Source organism: Mustela nivalis (genome assembly GCF_964662115.1).
Source record: "Mustela nivalis genome assembly, chromosome: 2".
NCBI lineage: Eukaryota > Metazoa > Chordata > Mammalia > Carnivora > Mustelidae > Mustela > Mustela nivalis.
The window spans coordinates 42255699-42278904 of record NC_139021.1 but is presented as its reverse complement, the minus strand read 5'-3'; the positions used below and the strand labels follow the sequence as shown (position 1 = coordinate 42278904).

At 36.8% G+C, this 23206-nt stretch overlaps 1 long non-coding RNA gene across 1 annotated transcript in view; it reads left to right on the top strand.

The window, feature by feature from the left end:
* The window catches only part of LOC309858926, a 41748-nt gene extending 20660 nt beyond the window's left edge, over window positions 1-21088 (top strand). The window contains exon 4 of the long non-coding RNA XR_014308442.1: window positions 20993-21088. This is a non-coding gene — a long non-coding RNA (uncharacterized lncRNA). The remainder of the gene's footprint in view (window positions 1-20992) is intronic.
* The last annotated feature ends 2118 nt before the right edge of the window (window positions 21089-23206 follow it).

Sequence of the window (23206 nt, the reverse complement as noted above, 5' to 3'; positions counted from 1 at the left end):
GCTTGCTTGCATTGCAAAAGGACCCACCTCACCTGTCAGCTGTCACAGTCACTCTTTTTACACTACTCTACTCCAGGAAAGGTGATCTCTTGTTCAGGAGACTAACAGTCTGGAGTTACGAAGTACAAATGAAGGGATGGCTGTGTGTTTATTAGACTGTATGTGGTGTTTCTTAGAACTGGTTTGCTTTTGATGAGTACCATCAGAAATGGCTTCTTCCTTGGCACTTTGGAGTCACACCTGAAGGCTGCAAGGCCAACTGCCTGGCTGAAAAAATGGAATTTGTTTCTGAAAAGAGCCCAAGTTCATCAGTGGATCCCACCTGTCAGGTGACAGGCCAGGCTTAGGGTATGGCTGCCATGGCAACATTGTGGGCCCCACCTGTCTGCTGGGCTCCCAGCCAGTGTTTCTGAGTTTAGAGACTCAGGTCTAAACATGAAATACTGAGCTGCATAATATCCATGGTCTGCCTTGAGTAGTCAACTGAATGAAAGCTTCTTTAAAACATAGTAAATAATGTTAAAGAACCACAACCCACCCCTACCCCGTAAGCATAATAAGCACCATCTTAATTCTACTGAGACTACAGATTGTAAGAAACATGACATAGCATCTTTTTTTTTTTTTTTAGGGATTTTATCTATCTGACAGAGAGAGACACAGCAAGAAAGGGAACACAAGTAGAGGGAGTGGGAGAGGGAAAAGCAAACTCCATTGAGCAGAAAGCCCAACTCAGGGCTCGACCCTGGGATCAGGATCTGAGCCAAAGGCAGACACTTAACCAACTGAGCCACCCAGGCAACCTGACAATTGCATGTTTTCTGCCACTAGGCTTACATACAATGCACATACTTTTTATTTGGGTAAAAAAAAAAAAAAAAATGTTGCTTCACAGAAAAGATCTTTTAAATACCAACTACTTAAAATCAGAAATAAAATAACAATCACAAAATTTTGGAGTGACAAAAACAACAAAAAGAGGAACAATAGTATCAAGTTAAAAATATACAATTTTATTGTCACAGTACTTCATGGTCCTAAAATATAAAAAATTAGAGTAGGATAAAGGGAAACACTTAAGCTTACTCTTTCCCCCGATTATTACCAAGCTCCCCATGACACAGCTTTCTAACACTCACATTTTTACTCATTGCTGTCTTTCCCTGCTGGGTTTTCACCTCAGCCAGAGTTCGCTGTTTGTCTAGCTCAGTATAATATCACCACTGTTGAATTCAGTGCCTAGCACAGGTAGGCATTAAATACATTTGTCGAATAACTGGATATTTATACTCTTTCCTTGAAAGTCAGCCCTCTTTTGGCACTGGATTGAGAACCTGAAATGTAGAACTCTTTTTAATCAAGAACACTAAGTGCCTGTACTTAGTCTCATTAGTAAACTCCATCTTGTATTGGCTGCCATCCAGTTTCCATCAAAAAGACAGTTAAGAAAAATCGTATTTGAAAAAGTGTCTAAGGCAGTGTTTCCTAACTTGAATTATGCTATCAACTGCAAACTCAAAATTTTTTACAACAGACAAACAATTTAGGAAATAAAGAGGGAAGCAACCAAGTTATTAAGGATCAGGTTTAAAGGAGAAATGACCATTAATGGACAAGACTTTTGAGGTTAAGAGGAGAAATGACCATTAAGGGACAAGACTTTTCTTGCTAGACCTGGGTCTGTGGTTGGGAAATAAGTTCGCGTCATCTGTTCTTAACCCCACACAGGCAGAGATTCTAGATAAGTGTGAGATGTATCACTGGCAATTCATGACTAGTAAGAAATAAGTGGGTAATGTAAACGTATTCCTTTTAATATAAACTAAAGGTAACTGAAGGCCAATATTGTCACTCACACATATTTTTTAATTCTTTCTTGTATGGCAAAGAAAGGCAAGGCATTTTAGCAATATACCTACATATGCATTTCTGCCACACTAAAAATGCGTCACACTTATGGAAGGCATCCTTCATGTGCATGATAGCAAAAAGTGAAGGATTATTGGTCTAAAAGGTATTTAACAATTTTATCTTTATCAGCCTAAGACATCAGAGGAAAACAATATGAATGACATTAGTTCCCCTTGGTGAAAATATTTGTACAGGGTATGTAAATCCTTTTCCTTTCATATGGATTAACAAAATTGGTGCTTGTCTTCTAATACACATTAATTTTAGATTGGGTGTTGTTTTAGGATTCCATCCCATTCCTTTGTTGGTTTATTGGCTATAACTCTTTGTTTTGTTATCAGCAGCTCCTTTCAGGGTTATAGTATATATCTTTATCTTATCCCTCCACTTCCACATGATACTATAATGTTTCACCAATGTCATGAGGTCCTGACAGTAGTATGCTTCCATTTCTTCCTTCCTGGCCTTTGTATTATTGTTGTTATATATTTCAGTTCCATGTGTATTATAATCCTCTACTACTTTTTGTTTTTGCTTAGGCAACTTTCTTTGAAAGAAATTCAAATAATAAGAAAATAACCTTGTACATTAACCCAAAGTAGTCATCATTTCCAATGCTCTTCATTCCTTTGTGCGGGTACATATTTACTTCTGGTACTTTTTTCTTCTGCCTGAATGGCTTCCTCACAATATGTGTTTGCTGGTGATGAACTCTTGGCATTTGTATGTCTGAAAGTCTTCATTTATTTTCATTTTTAAGATATCTTCCTGGATAAAGAATTTTAGGTTAACAGTATTTTTCTCTCTTTTAGTATCTTAAAGAGGGTGCTACCCTCTCTCCTCATTTGTGCTGTTTCCCGTAAGAAATCTGCTGTCCGGAATTGTGATGCCACCAACGTTGGCTTTCTTTTTCAATATCCCTTTGGCTATTCGAGGTCTTTTCTGGTTCCATATAAATTTTAGCATAGCCGGACTTCAAGCTCTATTACAAAGCTGTCATCATCAAGACAGCATGGTACTGGCACAAAAACAGACACATAGATCAATGGAACAGAATAGAGAGCCCAGAAATAGACCCTAAAATCTATGGTCAACTCATCTTCGACAAAGCAGGAAAGAATGTCCAATGGAAAAAAGACAGCCTCTTCAATAAATGGTGCTGGGAAAACTGGACAGCCACATGTAGAAAAATGAAATTGGACCATTTCCTTACACCACACACAAAAATAGACTCAAAATGGATGAAGGACCTCAATGTGCGAAAGGAATCCATCAAAATCCTTGAGGAGAACACAGGCAGCAACCTCTTCGACCTCTGTCGCAGCAACATCTTCCTAGGAACAACGCAAAAGGCAAGGGAAGCAAGGGAAAAAATAAACTATTGGGATTCCATCAAGATCAAAAGCTTTTGCACAGCAAAGGAAACAGTTAACAAAATCAAAAGACAACTGACAGAATGGGAGAAGATATTTGCAAACGACATATCAGATAAAGGACTAGTGTCCAGAATCTATAAAGAACTTAGCAAACTCAACACCCAGAGAACAAATAATCCAATCAAGAAATGGGCAGAGGACATGAACAGACATTTCTGCAAAGAAGACATCCAGATGGCCAACAGACACATGAAAAAGTGCTCCATATCACTCGGCATCAGGGAAATAAAAATCAAAACCACAATGAGATATCACCTCACACCAGTCAGAATGGCTAAAATCAACAAGTCAGGAAATGACAGATGCTGGCGAGGATGTGGAGAAAGGGGAACCCTCCTACATTGTTGGTGGGAATGCAAGCTGGTGCAGCCACTCTGGAAAACAGCATGGAGGTTCCTCAGAATGTTGAAAATAGAACTGCCCTATGACCCAGCAATTGCACTATTGGGTATTTACCCTAAAGATACAAATGTAGTGATCCAAAGGGGGACATGCACCCGAATGTTTATAGCAGCAATGTCCACAATAGCCAAACTATGGAAAGAACCTAGATGTCCATCAACAGATGAATGGATCAAGAAGATGTGGTATATACACACAATGGAATACTATGCAGCCATCAAAAGAAATGAAATCTTGCCATTTGCGACAACATGGATGGAACTAGAGCGAATCATGCTTAGCGAAATAAGTCAAGCAGAGAAAGACAACTATCATATGATCTCCCTAATATGAGGAAGTGGTGATGCAACATGGAGGCTTAAGTGGGTAGGAGAAGAATAAATGAAACAAGATGGGATTGGGAGGGAGACAAACCATAAGTGACTCTTAATCTCACAAAACAAACTGAGGGTTGCTGGGGGGAGGGGGTTTGGGAGAAGAGGGTGGGATTATGGACATTGGGGAGGGTATGTGCTTTGGTGAGTGCTGTGAAGTGTGTAAACCTGATGATCCACAGACCTGTACCCCTGGGGATAAAAATATATGTTTATAAAAAATAAAAATTAAAAAAAGAAGCCCCCCCCCAAAAAAAAAGAAATCTGCTGTCACCCTTACCTTTTTTTCTTTTCTTGATTCCTCCCAAGATTTTTCTTTTCATCGCTGGTTTTAAGCAATTTGATTATGATAGGTTTGGTACAGTTTTCCTCATTTCTAATACTTATAGTTTATTGAACTTCTTAGATATGTGGGTTTATAATTTTCACCAAATTTGGACATTTGAGGCCATTATTTCTTGAACTCATTTTTCTGCCCTTCCCCATAGACACTTCATAATAAATAATGATGTGTTTATTCTTAAGGCACTTTGGAGTTTTCCCAATGCTCTCTGATATTATCTTCATTTATTTTGTCTTTTTCTCTCTATGTGTTTTATCTGAAGAACTTTCTATTGCTGTCTTCAAGTTCACTAATCTTTCCCTTATCAACATCTAATTGATATTATTTCTATCCAGTGTATTTTTTTATCCCATAAATTATCATTTTAATCTGTAGAACAAGGATTTGGGTCCTTTTTATATCTTCTGTGTCTCACTTAACATGCTTTATCTCTAGTTGTTTGAAAATATGAAACACCCTTATACGTTTTAATGTGTTTGTGAATTCTAACATCTGTGTCAGTTCTGGATCAATATTTGATTGATTTTTCTTCTCATTATGGACTTTCTTTTCCTACTTCTTTGAATGCTTATGATTTTTATTGGATGCTTTGATGGGTAACTATGTATTGCTGTAAATATTCTTGAGCTTTTTTTCTAGGACAAGTGAAGTTACTCAGAAACAGTACAATAATTCCAGGTCTTGTTTGTAAGATTTGTTAGATCAGACCAAAACAGTTTTTGTTAATTATTCCTTAGGGTTGATGCCAGACTTTCAGTCCTCTCCTCAATGATCTATAGACTGTGAGTTTTTCTAGCCTGACCACTGAAAAAAAAGCATTATTCCCTAGCCTGTGTGAGCTCCCTGTTGTAATACTTTTGAGTGGGTTTTTTCCTCATCTATAGGTAGTTTCCTCACATGGGTGCCCTTCAGCACTCAGTTGAATACTTAAAGGGGAGTCTCTGAACTCTGGTGTTCTCTATCTGTGTAGTTCTCTCCTCTTTCCTGAAAACCTAGCTGCTTCAATCTCTCTGGAATCTCAATTTTTCTCCTCAACTCAGGGAGTATGCAAGGCTGTGGTTGGGTTTCTTTCTCTGTGATGTGTCTTGGAAACATTCTCAAGGTAATAACCTGGGATGATTTTAGGGTTCACTTGACTTGTTTCTTATTAGGGAATACTATCCTTTGTTGCCTGATATCCAATGTTTTAAAACTATTGTTTCCTGTATTTTGTCTGGTTTTCTGGTTTTATGAATCAGTATGGTAAATTTGGTCTCTGTTATCCCATCACTGTCAGAAGCATAAGTCTTCCTTATTTAAATACATTAGTTATCTAAATAATAATAATAATAATAGTTATTCTTATTATTTAATTAAAACTTACTCTTCTCTAAGAAAGGAATTAAGTCATCTAAAAACATTAGTTTTAAGTATCTATTGTTGGATTTGTGTCTCGGGATATTTAGCTTTTCTTCCTGGGAGGAAATGCTTTTTTCTAGCTTTCTGAAAAATTGAAGTGATTGCTGGTTCTATATGAAATGACAGTAATTCCTTCCGGAAAGCTACTTGAGGAAGAGTTTGTGGAATCTGTTTGTAAGTTTTTGTAGCTAAGATGTAAAGATTTCAGAAGTTGTCTAAGTCACTGGATCTCTTATATTGAAAATAACTGGTTTCTCCCTAAAAAGTTTTTTTGTGTCACAGGAAATTCCCCTAAAAAATAAGTGTATAGTGGGCCTCAATATATGTGACAACTTGGAAATTAATGAAGTATTATGGAAAACTCTTTCTACAATTATTGATTGTAGTGAATTTTACAGCTTTGTTCCTACTTTTGATAGTTCTTTTGGAAAGCTCTTACTCAATTCTTCAAAACTCCAATTAAATGAAGTTTCTTCTTACAGCTCTTCCAGACACATGTCAATCCTACCTTCTGTTGCTCTCATCGCATTCTGTAAAATCGCATCACTAGCAGAGCTGTATGGTCATTATTTATTGTGAAGTCTCTTTCCACCAATAAGATGTGTTCTTTCATGACAAGGCCCTATTATTCATATTGATAGTGGTACTTCTCATTCACCCTTACTACTGAAAGGTGATAAATATTTGAGAAACCAAATAACACACATAAGACATTTATGAATGGGGATAAGAAAATAATGTGATAGGAGCCATGAATAGAGAGTAGTGAGAAGGAAAGTTGGGTTAATTGTGGGTCATATTAGGAAGGATGGAAAAGTTAGTATGAGCAGCAGGAGATGGAATCACTGAGTTACTGAATACGATTTAATAAAGAAGACCAAACAAACTGTATAGAACAATGTCACAAGCTCTTCCTTCAAAAAAATAAATAAATAAATAAATAATAAACTTAATCATCTTAAAAGTTTCTCACAATTTCAATATTTCAAAAATACTTGAAACAAAGCACAAAATAAACAAATACGTTAGAATACTCCCCTTCTCGATTCTCCCTCTTCCTCCTTGTCTTCCTCTCCCTGTCTTATATCTTAAGGATATTTTCTAAAACTATTTTTAGAACCACCCATGTAAATTTTCAGTTTTGGCACTGAATACTGTAATTCTTTCAGAAAAACTTAATACCTTACCCCCATGATACAGACATTTCAGCTTCAGGTATCTGGTAAAAAAAAAATCTGAAATATTTTAAAATAGTATCAGATCACCAAAAGAGTGGAAGAATTTGAAACAGAGATTGAATGCTTTATAACACTCAAAATGTCCAAATCAGGATACTGAGATAAGGTCAGTAAATACATCAGGCAGCCTGAGTTCAAAGAAATTTATTTCAAAAATACTTCTCATTTATTGCAATATGGTAATGAAGTTGTGTTACATTCAAAATAATGACCTTGTGTGATGGACTATTATGAAATGAAATTTAAAGCTAACACAAAAACAAAATCCAGGGCAGTACAAAAACAAAAGGAAGTTTCTAATTTGGGAGCACCCTGTGGAAGTGATGTAGTTTGATTCCTAAGTCACTACTTGGAGCCTCTTGCTTCAGCTCTAGACACTGAATTCCTACTGCTTCATAGAATGTCTCATTGCAATCATACTGCCACTTGATATTAAATATGCTTATCACATAACGTCTATCACTCCTCCCCTCCTTCATTCTTTCTTTCCTTTCATTCTTCCCTCCAACTTATGTGGAGGGAAGGATATCCTTATGTGTGGTAAGGATATAGAGGTTAAAAGACACTTCTTTCTTTGTTCAGAGAGAGAAAAGATGGCCATATAAACAAAGTAAATCTGGTGAGATAAGTTAATAAAAATGTCAGCATGAAAGTTATTCCCCATTTGTCAACCCTTTCATACAGCCATTCTTCTCGTTTCCCCTTTCATATGACCACAGAAGGCAGACCCCAAATTATTCTTCTCTGACTCCTTTGCCAAAATAGTGCAAAACTAAATATAAACACCTTAAAATAATGTGTACTATGATGTGTAATATTTTCTTTGCACACCCAGTACATCATTTTGCACCAGTGCTCTAAATCATACCCTATCTATAGGTCAGTTGGGGCAATTTATTCATCTCTCTACATTTCCAATGCCTCAGTTAAAATATAATATACAACTCTGTTGTAGTTTGGGGGCCCAACAATGTATTCCTCATCTTCTTCAAGGCCTAATGATAAGGAATAAAACAGGGAACTAACTACAGTTCAAAGTCTCAGCCTATATGGATGTCTTATTACTCCCAGAGTATAAGGATTCATGGAAAGATGGATGGGGGATGTAACTACTAACAGGTCTGCATGGCTGTCTCCTACCCTACTCACCTCTCCCGAGTCTAGACTTTATCAGCCCTCCATGGGGAAGAGCAGCTTCAGAGAGCATGTTCCATATCTGCTGCTTGCAGAATCCATCTGCTTCAGAATGATGAGCAGTGATGCTCACCAACTGCTCCTCAAGTAGGAAGGCACCAAGGAGCCCAAGACTGAACACAGTAGGTCCTGGAATCTGCCCTGGGTTTGTTACTTCAAGGGCAGAGGGAGCTGAGGAAGAGCCCCATCTTTCTCACTCATTTAAACAAGCAGCTCAAGAGAACCAAGAAAGAGTCTCTCCCACTACTGAGGGGTGATGGGGTGGTGTATGGGCTGTGACCCACTGATTGCCCAACAGTGTTTTTACCTATTGGGAGGAGCAAGCATGCAGTAGAGAAAATAAAGCCAGAAATGTTCCCTTCAAAATTCCCCAAATTGGCAGAAAATCTGAAAAGACCTCTCTATGGAAATACAAAGATAATGAATAAAGATTCATCTCTAAAAAACCTATTTGACAGGACTGGTAAAAATAATTACTTGAAATACATATGGAAAGCAACTAAATATGACCATACGCATAGTAGGTATTCCATTAAATTAGTTTGAAAAGCAAAAATAGTCCTATATTGTCTGAACTCCAATGGGAAGAAGTTGCCAGTAATTACTAATAATGCCCAATTCTCAACAAGCACTTTAGTCACTCTTTATATATTATTGCTATTATTAAGTACCTAACAAGGTTTGTTGGCATAGAACAATGCATTGCCTCAAATTGAAAATAGGCAGTAGTTCAATAGAAAAATTTATAGGCAGTGTAGAACCCCCTTAAATTGAATTAGATTCTTAAATATAGTACTTATAGTACCGTTGATGTAAGCTTTTTTAAAGCATTAGGGGAATCAAACAAACAAAGTCTATATTTTTGCATAGGGTGTTTTATGTTCAATGCTGCAATATTTATGTTTGGCACTATTCACTCCATGAGAAAATATAGGCTGTGTGTCTTTCATTTGCTTGATAGTTCTGACTCGCTGATACCCAAGGGCTTACTACACCCACAGATTTTGTCACAATACTTACATTCTGAAAAAGGATTTTCACCATTCAAAAGCAAGCCAAGTCTAATTTTGTAATTATTATATACTGTAAGATGTTATTATTTAGTATGTGTGAAGTACCTAAAAGATCTATCATCAGTGAATATGACATAACATGATCTATTTTACACAGTAAAATGGCTTGCCAGGATCTGTTTCATTTCCAACTGATGGCCTATTTAGAGTCTTGTTTCTTTCTTTTTTTCTTTTCTCTGTTTTCTTAGTCTGTTATTAAATTTACTATTAAAGCAATCAAGAGAAAATCATCCAGGTCTCCTACACCTATTTAGAACAAATAGACTTCATCACTTTGATGAATGTTTTGTTTATGAGCTATTTGAATATTCTTTTCTTTGAGGAATTCTGTTAGCACAGGTCCTGAAAATAACAATACTGAAGATCAACTCAGCAATATTATTTCCCAGGGCTATGTCATATGCCAATTTTTCTTTCAAAAATAGCAAAAGATGAGAACTTTATCTTGTTTTTGGTTGGAAGAGCTTCTAATGTTTATCAGTTGGGAAGTCAGAGATGATAAAGAAAGACTGTTGCATGAAGGAGACTATAGCAAAGATACACTGCCCAAAAATCAGAGCCTGAGGAAAAACTAGATGGTTCAAGGTTTTTGGAAAGGAAGAACCTGTTTTGAGTTTTTTTCCACCAGACTGTATTAGCATTTGCTTACCTGGGAATGATGACACTTAAAAGTAGTAGAACAGCAATGGCCACAGTCACCAAACTGTGGAAAGAACCAAGATGCCCTTCAACAGACGAATGGATAAAGAAATTATGGTCCACATATACAATGGAGCATCATGCCTCCATCAGAAAGGATGAATACTCAACTTTTGTATTAACAAGGATGTGACTGGAAGAGATTATGCTGAGTTAAATAAGTCAAGCAGAGAGAGTCAATTATCATATGGTTTCGCTTATTTGTGGAGCATAAGGAATAACACAGAGGACATTGAGAGATGGAGAGGAGAAGTGACTTGGGGGAAATCAGAGGGGGAGACAAACCACGAGAGACTCTGGACTCTGAGAAACAAACTGAGGGTTTTAGATAAGAGGAGGGTAGGGGGTTGGGTGAGCCTGGTGGTGGGTATAATGGAGGGCACATATTGCATGGAGCCATGGGTGTGGAACACTGAAAATAAAATAAAATAAAATGGAAAAAAAAAGAAAACAATAAAAACAACCACCACCACAACAACAAAACAAAAAAACCTTCTCAGGCTTTGTCTCAGACCAGCTTAATGAGGAGTCTAATATTAGGATCTTATAGTTTTGAGGGGATTCTAACCTCATATCAGAGTTGAGAACAAGATTTCCTCAAACTTGAAATGAAGTTGGATGTGATAGGCAGAAATCTAAGATGGCCCTCAAGATTTCTTCTCCTTGATGTACACGATCTGCATAATACCCTTCTATTGAGTGTGGGTGACACTAATACAAGTTCAAAAAAATGGGATTTTTTTTAAATGTGTGTAAACCTAATTTTAAATGCGTACATGTTTTATAACATGTATTTGAGATGAAAGCTGTTTTACTAAGCTTGATAAATTTTGTCAATAAATATTATTTCTTGGAGCAAAAAAAGTAGTAGAAAGTAAATTAACATAAAGATAAAACCAACAACAACAATAATAAAACCCATTATTTACTGAGCACCTATTATGTGCCACATGCTTTACAGATCCACCCAAATGCTACTACATATGAAGAAACTGAAGCTCAGGAAGGTTAAGAACATGGGTTAAGATCACGTAGCTCATAAAATATGCAAAAGGGACTCAAGCCAATTCAAAAGCTATACTTGTTCCACTAAAAAAAAACAGGAAAAAAAAAGAATAAGCAAAAAAGTGAGTGTGTTTGTATGTTTTAAAGATAATCATCAAACTGATCATTTGTATTTCATTTATATAGAAAATTGAAACTACTTAGAATCTAGGCCAGTGTCATTTACCAACACTATTTCTGTAGGGAAGAGCTCATTAATTTCAGTTCAATCAGGCCGACTCAAAGGCATGCATGGGTTTATGATTATAAATGCCTCTGTGATTCAAAAAGGCAACTGGTGTTCCATTTTTCCAAGCTATCAAGTTGACTGTTTGCTTCAGAATAAAATATTGCTACATGGGCTGTTGCAAATTGATATTAGCTTTTTTATAGGGGGACAGAATTAACATTAATTGAGCCAGGTCTTGTGCAAGAATTTGTTTTCTTGATCCTAAGCTAACTTTGTGAAAGTTTAGGTCCATTTTATAGATGAGGAATTAAAAGCTCACAGAGAACAAGTCAGTGTCCAAAGACACGCTAGTAGTCTAGCACTCTTGGACAGAGTGGTGGTAATACAGATGCAGAAGGAATGAAAAAGACCTAGGAACCAAGTCCTGGAGGTGCTGCTCACCATAAGCTTTCCAGACTCCAGACTAGGCATAGGGATACCATGAAAGAGTAAGTTTCTTGCACTTAACTTGCCCATGGTAGCAGTTTCTTTGATGACTCAATTCTGTAGTGTGCCGTTAGAGAGGCATTCTTGAGAGACATTTCTTCAGCTCTCAGGATCATTTTGTAACCCATCTCATTCCCTGTAGAAAGTTCCTCCCTGCTTAAAGATGTTAGAGGGAACTGATTTTCTTTTTTTTTTTTTTTTTTTTTTTTTTTTTTAAGATTTTATTTATTTATTTGACAGAGAGAAATCACAAGTAGACGGAGAGGCAGGCAGAGAGAGAGAGAGAGGGAAAGAGGGAAGCAGGCTCCCCGCCAAGCAGAGAGCCCGACGCGGGACTCGATCCCAGGACCCCGAGATCATGACCTGAGCCGAAGGCAGCGGCTTAACCCACTGAGCCACCCAGGCGCCCCGGGAACTGATTTTCTTTTATTGAATTCTTATTGATACCCATGTGAATAAATGGGTTAATGAAATTGGTGGATCAACCCATATCATTTATGCCTTAGTGTTCCTTAATGTTTTAGACTTTAGGTCTCACGACTCAGAACAATGTGTGCCCTTATTTGTTCAATGGAGTGTCAGAGGATTTGACTTTTCTTTAAGCTCTGGAAAGAGACAGGTATAAAGAAAAAATAAATGCACCTGATGTCATGGCACAGGATAGAACAGCACTTTCTATTGTCTGCAGCACTCTTTCTTCTTATTTTACTTCATCTCTTTATCAAGCATGTAGTAAAAAGAGAAGACCAAGAAAGAGAATGGAAAAACCATGGCCAACATTTTCTTCTAATAGAATAAAAATTAAAAAAAGAAAAAAAGAAAAAAAAGAATAAGCAGTACCAGAAGCAGATCACACAGAAAGATTAAATATTGTTTAAAAATTATCTCTTGATGTTATTTCAAGACCTACAAATGGAGTATGAAATGAAGTTGGAAACACACATAGTTCTAATTTCTCCACTCTCTTTGGTTGGCAACAAAATTTAAACAGAATTAGGATATGTTTCTCTCCCCCAACTCCTGCTTTTTTGTTCTTCTACTTTTTTTTGTTTTTTCCAGAGGAAGTCTTAAGTATCTCCATCTAGTTGGAGACTTATCACTAAATTCCACCCTGTCCCTAATCACCCAAGCCATTTGAACTTGTTGACTTTGTTTTACCCCCAAGATGTCAAGAGACCACATTATTAAACTAAATCATGTCCAAACTCAACAAAGTAGCAATTCTTTTTAAAACATCCCTAAAGAATGGCCATTTAACCTTTGCCTGCCTGAATAGTTATGTTAATGTGTTTGTTGCCTAATTAATTAAGAGAAGGAATTCAGGTCAGATGTGAGGAATAGTCAGGTATTCTTCCCTGAAAGTAATTAGCCACTCAGTTTTATCATTTATGTTCCTTGAAAACATTGTTTATTTAGACTGTGCTTCCCCCTTTTCCTCCCCAATTCAGGTGTAACACTAATAAAGTGTTAGCCTTTTCTGGTGCATCTGTGAATACAATATTAGCTTCTAACAGCTGAGGATGGCCGGACCTTCACCTTTACCTTATTTCCTCAAAATAACAGTTGTCAGATGCATAAATACAAACATGGCTATATAAATAAAACCTCAGAAATTAACATATGCAGAGAATCATGTGTTCATACTAAAATATCTTAACACAACTCAATCAATTATTATTTTAGACTTTTCAAGTGATAGTCAAGGATTTATTCTAATGCAAGTTGATGTGGTAACCGTACGCAACTACAACACAGCTGGGAACCCCTGAATGTTGTGTATGCTAGAAAGAAATGAAATCATTTTTCTATATTTGGGAGCAGGAGTCATAAACCCAAAAGCCCACAAGGACCAGGCAGATGACAGAAATGAGGAAGTGGTGAAGAACTGGGGTCTACTGGGAGGCCTGTGCCCTACTAAAAGGAAATTCCCGCTCCTCAAGGTTTTCCCACTAGCCAAGGTTTTCTGGCAGAAGATGTAGCTCAGTTTTCTAGATTTTTCTATTTTTTAAGAGAAGCCAGACAACCTTTTTTTGTATTTAAGGAAATCTTTTTATCTTTAAATGTTGGACACTACCTCAATTATAAATAAATAAATAAATAAACAACAAAAACAAACTATAACAAATATTATATATTATACAAAACAAAAATATATCTGTACCAAACAAAATATATCTGTAGGCCCACTTTTCTCTAGTTTGGAAAACTTCTTTTGGGCAGATGGGTCACTTTCAGCTTCTTTCCTAAAGTTCAATATTTATATTCACTTATTTATACATTTAGGCAAAATAAGTTATTTCTCTGATGTTTTTAATGTACTTGGGCTAAATTAGATAGGAAATGCCTTTGAGATGGATTATCTTAAAGCAATGGCTGGTAGGTGAGGTGGAGATACTTCTGCTAGGTTGTAACAGGGTCGGGGTGGGGCAGGAAACCAGAATGAAAAGAAATATTTCCTTGTAAAAATTGTTGTTCAAGACAGTCTTAGGGTCATCATCCAACAGAAGTTTCTATAATGATGAAATGTTCTGTATCTGCTCTGTCCAATATAGCTGCCAGCCACATGTATGGTTGACTATTAAGCATTTGAAATGTGACTAGTACAAGTGCAAAACAAAATTTTCAATGTTATTTAATTTAAATTAACCAAATTTAAATTAGTCAAATTTAACCATATGGGTTTAGTGACTATTGTATTTGACAGTTCAGCTCTAGATATACATGTCAGAAGAGAACATCTGGTTTAAAGATAACACTCCTTTGTGCAAACTTTATTAGATATTGTCAAATCATTTCCAAATTTAATTAATTTATATATATAAAATTATATAAAAATAAATAACTATATATTATATAATATATATAATAAAAATATTTATTATATATAAAAATTATTTGGTTTCTGTAGTTTATCTTCCTCACCACTTGTATTGTCAAAATTTTAAATTTTGGGTAGTCACTTGAGCAATAATGTCAGCTCTTGATTAGTTTACTCTCAATTTTCCTGATTATTAGTGAAGTTTATCATCTTATAATATCAAAAATTTTGGTTTATACTTTGAATTGTCTGTTCATGTACTTTGACCATTTTTCTAGGGAGTTCTTTTCTTTCTTTGCTTTATATCTCTTTCTTTTCTCTTTCCTTCCTTCTTTACTAATTTGTAGACATAATTTATAAATTCTCAATTTTAATATTTTGCTGGTTATATGAATCATAAATATCTTCTCCCTGTCTGTGTATTGTATTTCACTTTGTTCATAGTGTCTTTTTGATGAGAAGTTTTAAAATTTTAATGTAGTATGATATGTCTATGATTTACTTTATGGCTTATGTAGCTTGTGTCTTTTTTTTTTTTTAATTTTTAATTTTTTATAAACATATATTTTTATCCCCAGGGGTACAGGTCTGTGGATCACCAGGTTTACACACTTCACAGCACTCACCCAAGCACATACCCTCCCCAATGTCCATAATCCCAACCCCTTCTCCCAAACCCCCTCCCCCCAGCAACCCTCAGTTTGTTTTGTGAGATTAAGAGTCACTTATGGTTTGTATTCCTCCCAATCCCATCTTGTTTCATTGATTCTTCTCCTACCCACTTAAGCCCCCATGTTGCATCACCACTTCCTCATATCAGGGAGATCATATGATAGTTGTCTTTCTCTGCTTGACTTATTTCGCTAAGCATGATATGCTCTAGTTCCATCCATGTTGTCGCAAATGGCAAGATTTCATTTCTTTTGATGGCTGCATAGTATTCCATTGTGTATATACACCACATCTTCTTGATCCATTCATCTGTTGATGGACATCTAGGTTCTTTCCATAGTTTGGCTATTGTGGACATTGCTGCTATAAACATTTGGGTGCACGTGCCCCTTTGGATCACTACGTTTGTATCTTTAGGGTAAATACCCAATAGTGCAATTGCTGGGTCATAGGGCAGTTCTATTTTCAACATTTTGAGGAACCTCCATGCTGTTTTCCAGAGTGGCTGCACCAGCTTGCATTCCCACCAACAGTGTAGGAGGGTTCCCCTTTCTCCGCATCCTCGCCAGCATCTGTCATTTCCTGACTTGTTGATTTTAGCCATTCTGACTGGTGTGAGGTGATATCTCATTGTGGTTTTGATTTGTATTTCCCTGATGCCGAGTGATATGGAGCACTTTTTCATGTGTCTGTTGGCCATCTGGATGTCTTCTTTGCAGAAATGTCTGCTCATGTCCCCTGCCCATTTCTTGATTGGATTATTTGTTCTCTGGGTGTTGAGTTTGCTAAGTTCTTTATAGATTCTGGACACTAGTCCTTTATCTGATATGTCGTTTGCAAATATCTTCTCCCATTCTGTCAGTTGTCTTTTGATTTTGTTAACTGTTTCCTTTGCTGTGCAAAAGCTTTTGATCTTGATGAAGTCCCAATAATTCATTTTTTCCCTTGCTTCCCTTGCCTTTTGCGTTGTTCCAAGGAAGATGTTGCTGCGGCAGAGGTCGAAGAGGTTGCTGCCTGTGTTCTCCTCAAGGATTTTGATGGATTCCTTTCGCACATTGAGGTCCTTCATCCATTTTGAGTCTATTTTTGTGTGTGGTGTAAGGAAATGGTCCAATTTCATTTTTCTGCATGTGGCTGTCCAATTTTCCCAGCACCATTTATTGAAGAGGCTGTCTTTCTTCCATTGGACATTCTTTCCTGCTTTGTCGAAGATTAGTTGACTGTAGAGTTGAGGGTCTGTAGCTTGTGTCTTATTAAAGAAATTCCTTCTGAATCTACATTTACTTTATCTGATATTAATATAGCTAAACCAACATTGTTTTCATTGAGTTTTGCCAGATTTAGTAAATAATTTTATGGTACATGGCTAAATTTGACTTTGTGATAAACAGTGAATTCTTTTCAGTATGTTTGCTCAAGAAATATTTGGGACATACTTATTATAATAAAAGATATTCCTTGTCTATCTGAAATTAAAATTTAACTGGTCATCCTGTATTTCATCTGGCAACAACTATGTTGTTTTGAAAATAACTACTATGTATTTTTCTCTCCTTTTTCTTCCAAATTTTCAAGATCCTTATGCATTTGGCATGTCTTTCACAACCAGCATTTAAAAGAGATTTAGTTCTTTACCCAACATAAGGATCTGCCTTTCAAAAGGCAAAGTCCATTTACATTTATTGTGACTATTTTCCCTGAATATTTGCCATGGTTTTTATTAAGCTTATTTTTCTCTTTCTTTGCCCTTTCCTAAATTGATTGGGTTTTCTTTATTCTTGGCTTTGTACTCTACTGACTTGGATGATATGAGTCTGCTAATTTTAGTTATTGACCTTAATATCTTAAGCAACCTTTTCTTGTTGAAGCTCTATCTGTTTTAGAAACATGCAAGTTCTTTTGCTGTATTTGAATGAAATTTTTTCAATACTTAAATTCCTTCTTTTTATGCGTATTTAATGCTTTAAAAGTCATCTTTCCTTATCATCTCTGTTAGGTTGCCCATTATCTCAAGTTTTGAGGAAATCTAATACTTATCTTTCATGCATTTTTATTTCATGTTTCCATGTATACTCTGTTTCAGACCATTTAATTACCTCTGACTTTTCAGAGCTAATATCTTTTTAATATCTCTTAACATTTCTTTTTTGCAATGGTATATTTATCAATGTTACAAATATGTGTTAAAAGTCTACTCTGCTTAAGTAAGAGTTGTGGCTGTTACAAGATGAGTAAGGCAGAATCCCTGTACTCAGTATATTTATAGATGTTATTGTCTCATAAAATAATAAACATAATATACATCTTTTTATGTAAGTGCATATATATGAGTATGCGTGTGAATATAGCTGGCTCCCTAATATCTATTTGTACCTACTGCTTATAAACACACATAAATACTTATTCTACTGATCATTGCTATGACAGTGCATTGGTGTGAAAACTGACCATATGCCAGGTACCAGTAGGGGAGCCACATGGAGTCCACTGATGCATAGTTTTCATAATAAAGTAGTTTAAAGTGCTTATAAACACTTCTCACATAACATGATTAGTAGTGTTTTCAAAATACTTTCATGTTCCTTCTCTCACTTACATTTTTCAACATTCTTATGGGAGTAGGAGAGACATTCTAAGCCTCTATTTGTAAAGTAGCTATTGAGACGCTAAAATGTTTTAAAAAGATTAGTTCAAAAAGTGTTTTTCTGAATCCTGGAAAATGAATTTCTAGGATTCTGCAAACCTCAACTTCAATTTCAGGAAATATTTGATTTGTTACTACAGAGTATGGCCTTTTTATTTTACTTTATTCACATTTTAAACATAGCTTAATGAAATAAACATATTTTAACCCCGAGTTCTATCCTTTTTTTCTTCACAAAGCCTTCTCTGAAAGATTAGAATCATGAAGAAAGCCACATCAAAAATAATCTACTTTCAGAAAGAAACTCAACATGACCACATATACCATGTTTAAATCAAACATCAAAGTATATGTTTATGTTTTTAAAATTATAGTAAAATAGCTAACATTTTCTCAGAAATATCAAAGTATATGTTTATGTTTTTAAAATTATAGTAAAATAGCTAACATTTTCTCAGAAACACCTCATAGTAAATAGTTCAATGATTTATGTTGCTATTTTAATTAAAACCAATCTTATAGGAAAAAATGACTTAATCATGTGTCTCATACAAGATTTTTCCTGGTGAAATTTCATAACAGAATCCTAACCTCTTAAGCTATGCAGCTAAAACCTTTAAAAGCCATCTAATTGCAGACATGAGGTAGAAGGAAAGAACAAACTTCTGTGATTCCATTTATACAGGACCAATAAAGACAGAAACTTTTCTTAAACAGGAAAATGACGCAGATGACCTTTAAAAGGATATGGATAAAAAGAAGGAACCCTGTTGAAGATAGGCACAGCCATAGAAGCTACTTTGATTAGTCAAATCATGTAATTTATAAGCAAATAAAAGCCATTTGCATTTATCTAATTATAGAAGTGTCTTATCAGGGATTAGTTTGAAAACTTCTCCTTCACCTATATAAGACAGACTGAAATCCAGTTGTTGGACATGCTTCTATGAACATTTCACACATTTGACACTGTTAGTCTACTGTTGAAATAAGTTACCTGTGTAAGGAAAGGAGGGGTGGTCTGGCAATTTCCTACTTACTCAACATTATATCGCAAGAGCAGAAACTGGAGAAATACATGGTAGAGCTGCCGTCTAGGCATCTGTGGACAGTAAAAGCCTCTGTCCCATCCATTCACTGCACTGTGCTCACTGCCCTAAATACAGCTTAACACATATAAAGCACACAATGGGTATTTATTGAGGAAATGAATGAATGAAGATTAAGCACCAAAAACTAAATTTTCCTTATCACTCTTTCTCCCAATTTCAGACCAATCCTGGTGGATATGAAATAGACTTTATAACTTGTACCAGTTGCTACCTAAAGGGCTTGGTATCAAGTTGGCTCCTAGGCATGTCACAGTGTAGAAATCACACGTCTGTCTGATCATCTAAGTATTCTTCTTTACCACCCATTAGGTCCCTATGTCCAGATGACCATATCCAACTTCCCATGCCCTGGGAATCTCAACTATTCTGTCTGTCCCACTTAAAAGAATTTAAGTGGGCTGTGTATCTTCTTCTTAATAGAATAAAAACCCTGTAATTCAGAAACTTAGCTCTCCCTCTCACAGAATCAGCACTCTCTTTCCCTGAGGAGCTTCTTCTCACCCAACTGTAATCCCAGGGTTTAGTGGAAGTTGCCAGTCATCTTACTCTTTCATCCCCTCCCCCAGACAGTTGATTTCCAAATGGACTGAGAGGCTAAAATAATGAGAATCTGTCTGTAGAACTTTTTGAAATAATGTGCAAAAAGAAACATAAGCCCTTTCTGGGTAAATCTGTGAAATCTGGAGAAAGAATTTATTGATGATCAAATTGTTTTATATTTGTGAATGGAAGTGGTCTCAAAAAACTAAGATGGTGGGAAAAGCAGCTGAGAGAAAGAGGAGAGAGGAGGAGAAGGAGAATAAAGAAAAAGACAAGAGAAGAGAAAGATGGGGCAAATGAAGTTCAAGGTTCCAATTTTCCCTGAAGATTTAACTATATGTATCCCTAATCATCCTTTGGTTTTGTGAGGGAAGGAATGTTCTTTTTTGCCCGTGTTAATATGATTTTTTTTTTTTTTTTGGCCACTTTAAATCAAATGGTGGGGAATGATGATAAAGAGCAGTTGGAGGATTAACACCACATTTTTGCAACACACCTGAAGGCTGAGTGCTCTACGCAGTTTTCCAAAGGTCCCTGGCAGGGCCATGTCTCAGCTGCCCACAATGATAATCTGTCTGTGAACAGCCTGTGTGGGCGGCGTCCTCCTCTTTTTTTTTTTTTTTTTTTTGGCCCCCAATATTTTTTACTTATTTATTTTTGTGAGAGACTGTGAGAGAAAAAGAACGGGAGAGAGAGCACACAAGTGTGGGGAGGGGCAGAAGGAAAAGCAGACTTCCTGCTGAGCAGGAGCCCTATGCGGGACTCAGTCCCAGGACCCTGGGATTGTGACCTAAGTGGAAGGGAGACATTTAACCAACTGAGCCACCCAGGTGCCCCATCATCCTCCTTCTTGTCTCTATTCTCCATCAGGGCTCCCAGTGGTTACCTCCCAAGTAAAATCATCATAAACTCAATCCTTATTCCAGAGTTCACTGCTGGGAAGGCCAACTTAGGAAAAATAAGAATATTTTTATGTTGCTACTGTTTTCTGATAATAAAAATAATAGTTGCCCACTGAGGGCAATTTGAAAAGTAAAGAGGTATAAAGAAGAAAACAAAAACTATTAAAACATAACATAATAGATATAGTTATAAAATTAAAATTTTTATGTATTTTAATCCATATAAATAAAAATAAAGCATCTGAATAGTGTTCACTATTCAAGTTTGAATTCCTATACCACTACCAAGAAGTATAATTTATCAACAGCTATTTTATTTCTGTTTGTCTTCATTTTTAATTAGTAAAATATGTATTCAGAGACACACACAGACACATAGACACACAGACAGACACAGAGGCAGACAGACAAACACATACACAGAATTGTTGCAAAAAATTAAATGTAATAAAATATGTGAAAGTGTGTGGTGCAACACAGGTGCCTAATATCCACCATTTTTATTCTTCGTTTCAGGGATTTTCAACGAAATGGAAGATCTATCCATGCCTCAACCAGCGTACTTGGTCATCTTTACTCAGACCCACATTTTCTAATACTTAGAAATAAAGAGATCAGTGTGTTTCTCAAATTGTGCTTGAGAAATCATGAACATCAGAATCTTAAAGGGGTGTTATTAAAAAGGGAAATTCCACATTCTACTCAACCAGTCTTTGAGAAGGGGTTCTAGAATACACATTTCAATAAAACACCTCATGTGACTCTTGTTCTTGCTAAAGCTCAAGAAACCAGTCATTTAGGCGAAGTTAGGAAGTGTGGCCTGGGAGGCCTGACAACCAGGCCATTTTCTCCATTTGTAGGAGTCAGGCATGCCGTGAAGAGACCCACACTGATACTTTGCCTATTTTGAAATGTCTCAGCTGTGAAGAGACTGGGCTTTGAAGCCATAGAGACTTAAACTCAAACCTTTAGCCTTGCCATGTATTTGTTGTTGGGTCTTGAGCAAGTCACTCAGTCACCACGAGCCTCAGTTTCCTCCTCTGTGAAATACATGTGACCTCGGTAACTACCTCTAAGGGCTTGGGAAGACCAGAGGTTAATGATGCAGGCAGATGCTAATGCCCTGAGCACAAAGTGACGACGGCCTGGGAAAGTTGGCATCTTCCTTACCACTGTCCTCTGCTCTCTGGGGACTGAAAGTGTACATCCAGTAACGATTTTCTTGAAAACACCAACAGTGAGGCTGTGGCAGGGTTGGTTCCTCAGTGAAACAATGCAACTAGAAGATAAGTCGTTGACTTAAAATTGAGGTGCCAGAAAATTTACTATACAGCTAGCTCATTTTTGCTCAGGACAAATGCTAAAAAATGATGGACTACCTAGACAATACCTGGAAACTGGTATCCACCCACATGAATCAGGGAAATGTGCCACCGCCCTGCTTACAGTCCAACCTTCACACTGCAAAGAGCCTGTCTTTGGGATAGAAAAATCCCAGTATTGCACAGTTGGTCATGTGCTGCTGGTATCTAAAACACGTGATCCCTCTGTTGTCCAAATTGTAGGACAAATCAGGGGTAACATTATGCCTCCAAATTATGCATTAAATAATTTCATTGTTTAGCAAGCTGTATTTACCAGGAGTTACTTTTTAAATTTATCTCCTATACATAACAGATAGCATAAGGGATAGGATTACTTTCATTAGCAGGTCACAATTTAATTTCTGTGACTGGAAGGTTAGGGATGATGCAGTGGTGAAGCATAAGTAAATATTTAGGATAGTCATATTATCTGCACGCTCATTCTGGTGCCATCACCGGCTGGCTGTGTGATCACAGGGAAATTACTAAACTCCGCTGTGTCGCAGTTCCGTCAGCTGCAAAATGAGAAAAATGCCACCTGCCCTAAGTCCCTCAGAGATTGGTAATAAGATCAAATGAGATGTCAGTGTAAGTGCTTTGAAAAAGGATGACAAAAGAACGCTTATTTTTAGTAAAGGATGGAGCCTCACTTCTTCAACAGAAAGCACCCATATGTCCTTTCAAGCCACCAGATAGAATTGAAGAGGCAATGTATAATTAGAATAAAGCTCCAAAGATCTGGTCTCATGGGCCTCATCTTCCTTGCCCTCCCATTGTTGTGGCAGATGATTAATCATCAGGTTCTTGACTTCCCTCTTTGCTGATTGGCCACCCTAGGTCGTAGCCACTTTTCAGATCCATCTTTGGGCTTTGCAGCTATGCAGGGCAAAAAGCCTTCCCTAGTGTTAGGGCATGCCAAAGCTGCACCCGGAACCCCCATTAGCCTAATTGACAGCATGACTTTCCCCTGGAGAGAAGAGTGATAATCTAGCTATTTATCTTGTCTGTAGGTTTATCACCACTGTGCTCAGGCAGAGATGTTTAAATATAAAAATGAGGTAAGGCACATTCTTGCCAGACTATGTGCCATTAAAGCTAGGTTGGGGGTCAGAAGCATGAAAGGGGAGCATCTGGGATTGTGGTCTTCTCTGTTGCCGCTTAATATCTCAAGCGGCCTTGGAGTACGGGGCTGCCCACGAGGGCATGAAAGGACATCTCTTTGTAACTGGGAGCAGGCTGGAGCTGTGTGGCCATTGCTACCCATGGAGCGGCTGCCTGCAAGCTGGCGAGACTGCTGCTTTTCCGCAAGGCAGGAGAGGCCCATTAGAAACACGAAGGGGCGGTTTAATTCTGCAACAAGATGTGT